We start from the raw sequence: 6,882 nt of genomic DNA on the forward strand, positions 1-6,882 counted from the left end.
ATAAATAAAATCTTTAAAAAAATCACATTTACAGATGAGGAACACTTCTAGGCCCAAACAGGTTAGTGGTGAAGCGACTACTGCTGGGAGGAATGCACGCCCCCATGCACTTTAAGCCTAAGAGCAAAGACTTCATGTCAGAGAACACCGTACACATCACCTCTAGGCTCAAGAACTGGAAGCAGAGGACTGGAGGAAGAGTGGAGACTTGGTGAAGCTCCTGTGACCACCATCTGATACCCTCACCTTCACACTACAGAAGCTGACAAAAGTTGTGCTACTTTTAGATAAGCTAAGAAGGAGCCTTCCTGATTATATGAAGTGGAACTTTCTCTCTATTGTTAACAATTAGGATAAGGCCATTAGCTACACAGAGTATCCACTGACAAATACAGATTATGAGAACAGGCAAGAGGAAGCCACACAGGTATCTTGTTTCTTCAAATATCAGAAACTTCCACGCCACAGCAGGAGAGCAGTGGATGAACTCTACCTCTCCCAAAGGTTTAGTCCAAAAACTTCCTGTTGGCATTTGCACCAAATAAGGCTCCCCGTACTTCTAGCATCATCTGCTGGGCTATGAGGTCCAGGTGGCTTTCTAGAGTATTGGAAACCTTTATTTTATGATCCCCATTATAAATCTCCACTCCACCAGCTATTTCCTCAGGCAGGTAGCATTCCTGATCAATTTGGACATCAACATCTTTTTTGGTGACAATTTTGTACATAGGAATCGCTTTTCACTGCAGCCTTCACCAGAGGGAAATCCTGTTTCCTGCAACGAACAATCATTCGGGGCTCCAACAACTGGTACAAACCCTGGAGGACCAGTCCATCCAGCAGCACTTGGTACCTGGTTGTATCTTTTACCACTTTGCTGAGTCTCTGTTTTGCTTCATTTATTAGGTCTGTAATAAGGTCATCTCTTGCTCTGAGGACTTTGAACCTTGCTTGATTCATCAAATTAGACATCTGAATTTTCTTTTGCTGCTCAATCTGCTTTTCTTTCTTCTCACAGTATCCCATAATCTTCAGTCTTTGGGTTTGCACAAGACAACCTTTCTCAATGTTGAACTCTTCCTCTGCCTTCACATCTATTTCCTTTGCTTTCTCGTTGGCTTCTTGTTCAATAAAAGCCATCGTATGCTTAATCTGCTTCTGCACGTCCAGCATCGCTGAGGGCCATGGCGAAAGCTGTGCTAGGCCAAAAGGCCACTGTCTCAAGCTTAGCCTGGAAGGTGATGGCAGAAAGCAGGAAAAGCGGTTCCTATGGTCTTATACTTTTGAGTTAAGTTTGCCCTTTGTATCAGTGTTTTATTAAATTTCAATAAGTAAAAGGGGAAAAAAAAGAATGTATACAAAATTTTCAGCCACTTGTATCAAAAGTCTTAAAAATATGGGGCAGCCCCAGTGGCGCAGCGGTTTGGCGCCTCCTGCAGCCTGGGGTGTGATCCTGGAGACCCGGGATCAGGGATCAAGTCCCACATTGGGCTCCCTGCATGGAGCCTGCTTCTCCTTCTCCTGTGTCTCTGCCTTTCTCTCTGTGTGTCTATGAATAAAAAAATAAAAAATAAAAATAAAAAGTCTTAAAAATGTGGGTCAGCCAAGTTTTTTTTTTTTTAAGATTTTATTTATGTATTTATTTATTCATGAGAGACACACAGAGAGAGGCAGAGACATAGGCAGAGGGAGAAGCAGGCTCCCCACAGGGAGCTTGATGTGGGACTCAATCCCAGGACCCTGGGATTATGACCTGGGCCAAAGGCAGACTGTAAACCACTGAGCCATACAGGCACCCCTCAGCCAGGTTCTTAGCCAGTTTAAGGATTTGAGGGAGCAGTCTCCCCCCACCCCCCAGGAGGCCAGAGACCAAGCTGCCTGGGGGCAAGGCTCCAGGCAAGAGCCCACTGCAGACATCAGATCACACTGCAAACTGGGTCTAGGACCCAGAAGCCTGGACTCCTGAAAGGTGTTGGCCCTCACTTGCCCCTTCCAGCTCCCGACAGAGCAGACTTTACCAGGTGCCTCCCCCTTCTCTGGCTCCCCTCCGAATCACTCTTACTGGAGCATCTCACCAGCAGAGTGCAGATCACAGGCTTGACCCTTAGCTTCGAGGAACTTCAAGAAAGTGAAGTTCAAGAAGTTTTTTTTTTTTAAATTAGCAAAGCATAACATTTATTTCCTTGACATTTGTCGTCCAAAGAGTTCAGTGTTTCAGTGTCAGTTGAAACAGGGGAAGAATCTCAGGGAAGAATCCTTCACATAATAATAGGTCTATTGGTAATAATGTCTCTCAGTTCTTTCCAAATCCATAAAGATGCATTTCCTGATGAGTGAATGAGCTCGGGGTCCAAGTCCCTGCTCCTCTGTGTCGGGTATACCTGGACGCCAGCTCGAGCTTGTAAATCAAGCCTCGTGTGTTTGCATCGGTGTGGCTTCTCCGTGGTTTCTCGGATTTGCAATCTTGTTGAGCAGTCCAGAAGTATGAAAAACATTCTATAGTATCATAGCCTTTGCCTCTGTAACTTCACTTCTAAGAATTGCCCCAGTGACATCATCAGAGATAGGAAGCAAAGGGGATTCAAGGATGTTCCCTGGAGTGTTCCCTATAATAGGGAAGACAAGAGGAGAAGAGGCAAGCGAATATGCATGATGGAATGTTATGCAATTAAAAATCATATTATAGAATAATTTTTTTAATGAGTGCAAACAGCATGGGGTAAACGTTTCCTGTACCCAGAATTCCTTTGTTAAAATGCAGATTCTGATGCAGTAGGATTGGGGCAAGTCCTGAGATTCTGCATTTTCTTTTCTTTTTTTTATTTTTTTAAAAATTTTTTTGAGATTCTGCGTTTTCAACGAGCTTCCACATGATTCCTCTGCTGCTTGCTGGGACCAAGGGCAAAAATCATGGAGAGGTAATCCCAGGTAGGTTCTAGGGTGTGTGTCTGTGTGCATGGAAAAAAAGACATGGAAAATATCCCAAAAATGTTACATCAATTATCTCTAGGCCATGAAATTATGGGTGCTTTGTTTTCTTCTTTGTATGCACATATTTTTTTTAGTTTCTCTGATGACCATTATAACACAAAGATTAAATAAAAAATGCAAAAAGGCTGCTGCTTCTGTGAGTGCAATTAAACTTTTTGTCTAGTATCTCTCTCAAAATTTTTTCTCATCAAACTCGATAAGAAAAAAACAGTTCGTGGAAAGAAACAGCTGTAAGCCATTAAGGCCTAACACCATCAGTAAATCAAAGACACCACGATGGGGCTCTTGGGATCAATGACAGACCTGGATGGGCTATTTGGACCAGCTGAGTTATCAAGAAATGAGTGATGCCAGAAACAATGAAATACCGCATGGAAATGAATTTATAGCACCTTTTGTGTTTGTGGTTGGAATGACCGCGGATGTGGTGAAGTTGGAATGTGTATCAGCAGCCACAAAATAGATTTAGGTTTGTGTCTTGCAAAATTCATCTGAATTTCGTGGCTCCACTCACTAGGCCCAGAGATTAAGTCATCTCCTCTGGTAGGGTTTCAGTGAAGGCTGAATCAGATCCAGAGAGGGGGAGCATGCAGTGCAACGGCCAGCTTGCAGAGGATATTCAAGAAATACCGAAATACAATTTCCCAGTGTTTAGCTGTCGCTGGAAAGAAGCAGGCTGGAGAGCACAGGAAACTTAAACAAAAGGGGCTCCAGGTTTCCCAAATACCAAAGGGGAAGCTGTACCCTGAGTTCTGTGGCTACATCCCTTGTGTTTGAAAGAGAAGGCTTGGGCTGGGTCTGCATCTTGGACTCTTAATGAGCTTTGATGTCTGCAGAACAAGAACCAAGAGGAACCAACTGCTCTTCTGCTCCTACAAGTGAGAATTTTCTACAGCTTCTTGGCTGGCCTACCTGGAGTGATTCCAACCCTACCAATATAAGCTGGCTGCTTTGTAGCTGCTCTTTATTTTTTGAAAGGAAGCATTGTTGGTAACCAACATTTGCACATCCTCGTTGTGACTACATGACCAAGGGTGCCTAGGACTCAGGGAGAACTCTGGCCAGCCTCAATCTCTGCTGGATTATTCTTCCAGAATCCCAGTTACTAATCCTGAAAATCATCTTCTCATAAACCTATGACTCCCAGCCACCAAGCAAATAAAGTCCAGCTCTTGAATCATGCTTTCATGAATCTAGCATAACGATACCGCAGTGCAATACAACACCACCCAGGATTAATGTTAGACTCTGCAGGTTAAGGGCCCCAAGAAGACTGCTCTCACTTCAGAGAGCAGTTGCAAGTTTTGGGGTCTCCAGGTCACCTGAACTTCTGACCAACTGGCTATACATTTGGAGTTTCCCATGACCCCCTCATATTGGATAATTTGCTAGAGTGACTCACAGAACTCAGGAAAGCTCTTTATTTACAATTACAGCTTTATTTTATAAAGGATGCAAATCAGGACAAGACAAATGAAGATATCCATAAGGTGAGGTCTAGGAGGGCCCTGCACACAGGACTTCCATGTCCTCTCCCCATGGAATCAGGAGGTATCATTCTCTTGGCACATCAATGTATTCATCAATCAGGAAACTCAACCAAACTTTTTTCTAATCCCCAGAGTTTTATGGGAGGTTCATTATGTAGGCATTAATGATTAGACCATCAGCTGCATGACTGGACTCAATCTGCAGCCCCCTTCCCTCCCCAGAGGTCAGGCTGATATCACATGGTTCAGAGTCCCAAGCCTTTCAGATGACCAGCCCCTAACCTGAAACGATCAAGGTCCACAAGAGAGCTTCTTGCCATTTTCTACATGTACTTGGGTTATATCTCCCTCAATCTCTTACGTTGACGCCCTAGAGTAGCTGTGGAGCCTGTGTACAACACTCAACCTCTCTTTGTGCCTGTTTCCTCATCTGGAAAATGAAAATGTGAAGAGCGCCTCCTGTGGGCCTGTGGTCTGTAACACAATGGTGCTACCCTAGCATTTGCTGCTGCTCCTGTTAATAACGTTAATAAATAATAATGTGCACAAATTCTGCTCTCCTTGGAAGTGGGTCTTCTGCTTTACAATCAGCTTTCTTAAAGGCACCTTTTTTTTTGGACTTGGGACAGTTCAAAGACATCCAGCAACTTGGAACAGCTTTATAGCAATTGTAGTTACCAGAGTTTCTCCAAGCGACTGCCCGCATCAGAATCCCTTGGGGGTGCTTTGAAAAACACACTTGAGGGTGCCTGGGTGGCTCAGTTGGTTAAGCATCTGGCTTCGGCTCCGGTCATGATCTCACGGTCCTGGGATCAAGTCCTGCATTGGGTTCCCTGCTCAGTGGAAAATCTGTTTCTCCTTTACCCCTCCCCCTGCTTATGCTCTCTCTCTCTCTCTCATGCTCACTTTCTCTCTCTCTCAAACACATGCACACACTGATTCTTTTGTACACTGAAGTTTGAGCATACTCGTGTGGAACTCCAGATAGGAATTTATTATCTGTAGCCAGAACAGGGAGGGAGATCCCATGATGCTGGCCCATTCCATCCTCCACCACAAGGGCAGCACTCCTCGCAGGGCCAGGAATGAAAGTCCCCCTGGGAGGATGTTCAGCAAAGCCGGGGCCTTCCTTGGGGTCCTACCATTGAGTGCCAGAGGCCTGGTCTCAAGGACAAAGCTTGGGTGGGATACAGGTAGACATTGACCAACACGGCTGGTGGCATTTATTCCTCAGGTGTCCCCTGAGCCCTCTGAGAACCCGACAAATTTCACAGGTCTTTCACACATGGGGCACAGATACAAACAGAGAAGCCCATAATCACCTCCACAAAGAAGAGAAGAAACTGGAACCCCTGGCCAGACCATGGTCCTGCATGTCCCTTGTTGGCCTCAGTTTGAGCAGTGAATGGAAAAGCCAGAAAGAAGCTAACTACCAAAGCTCCAGGCCATGAGAAATCCAGCCCCCACACTGAGACCCCTCAGCTGGTGTTGGGGAAGCTTCCAAGATCCTGCAAAGCCCCTAGGTTCTGCTATTGAATGAACATGAAGATCGTCCTTCCCTCCCTTTGAGACATTCCAGGCCCTTCTAGAGTCCACCCGGAACCTAAATAAGCTACCCACGGGGATGGTGAGACTCCAGAATCAAAATAAACTTAAATAATATCCCCGAAAATTGTAAATTGTGTATTTAGGAATTGGAATGTACAAGGCAAGGTTTTCACTTCCTCTATTATAGCTTTCATGAAAGGGAAACAAATAACAAAGCTCCCCCAGGCTAAAGTTAGAGCCGACATATAGTTTACACCAAAAAATATACAGTTAGGTATCAATTTGGAATGCATGTACCTCCAGTGTGAAATCCTCTCGGTGACCACAAGCTCCTTAAAGCCAAAGCCAAGAGCAGGGGAGGCCTCTGTGTGGTCCGAATGCTCAGGAAGAGAGGGAAGTCGAATTTATTGAATGTTTACCCGGCACGTAACTCACACCACCTTACCACGTCCCTACAACGACACTGTGAAATAGGTTTAATCAGCTTCATTTTACAGGTGGGGAAACTGGGGTTTGGAATGACAAGAAACTCATCAAATGACATGGGAACCAAACCATTAGCTGCAGCCAATTTATCTAATGACTGATTTGCCTAATTGTCTGTTTGCATCTTTTAGTATCCTAGCTTTCCCTCCTCTTTCAGTATGCTAAAGACTTTATTAAAAGTATAAAATGTAAAAAATATATTTTTAGGGATGCCTGAGTGGGTCAGTGGTTGAGCGTCTGCCTTCTGCTCAAGCGTGATCCCAGGGTCCTGGGATTGAGTCCCGCATCAGGCTCCTCACAGGGAGCCTGCTTCTCCCTCTGCCTAAGTCTCTGCCTCTCTGTGTGTGTCTCTCATGAATAAATAAAT

General features: G+C 44.8%; 1 pseudogene; it reads right to left on the reverse strand.

Annotated features, from left to right (window-relative positions):
* Nucleotides 1-463: 463 nt before the first annotated feature.
* Nucleotides 464-1,186, reverse strand: LOC121472521 (annotated as a pseudogene).
* Between the last annotated feature and the right edge of the window lie 5,696 nt (nucleotides 1,187-6,882).

This window comes from Vulpes lagopus, chromosome 12 (assembly GCF_018345385.1).
Source record: "Vulpes lagopus strain Blue_001 chromosome 12, ASM1834538v1, whole genome shotgun sequence".
Taxonomy (NCBI): domain Eukaryota; kingdom Metazoa; phylum Chordata; class Mammalia; order Carnivora; family Canidae; genus Vulpes; species Vulpes lagopus.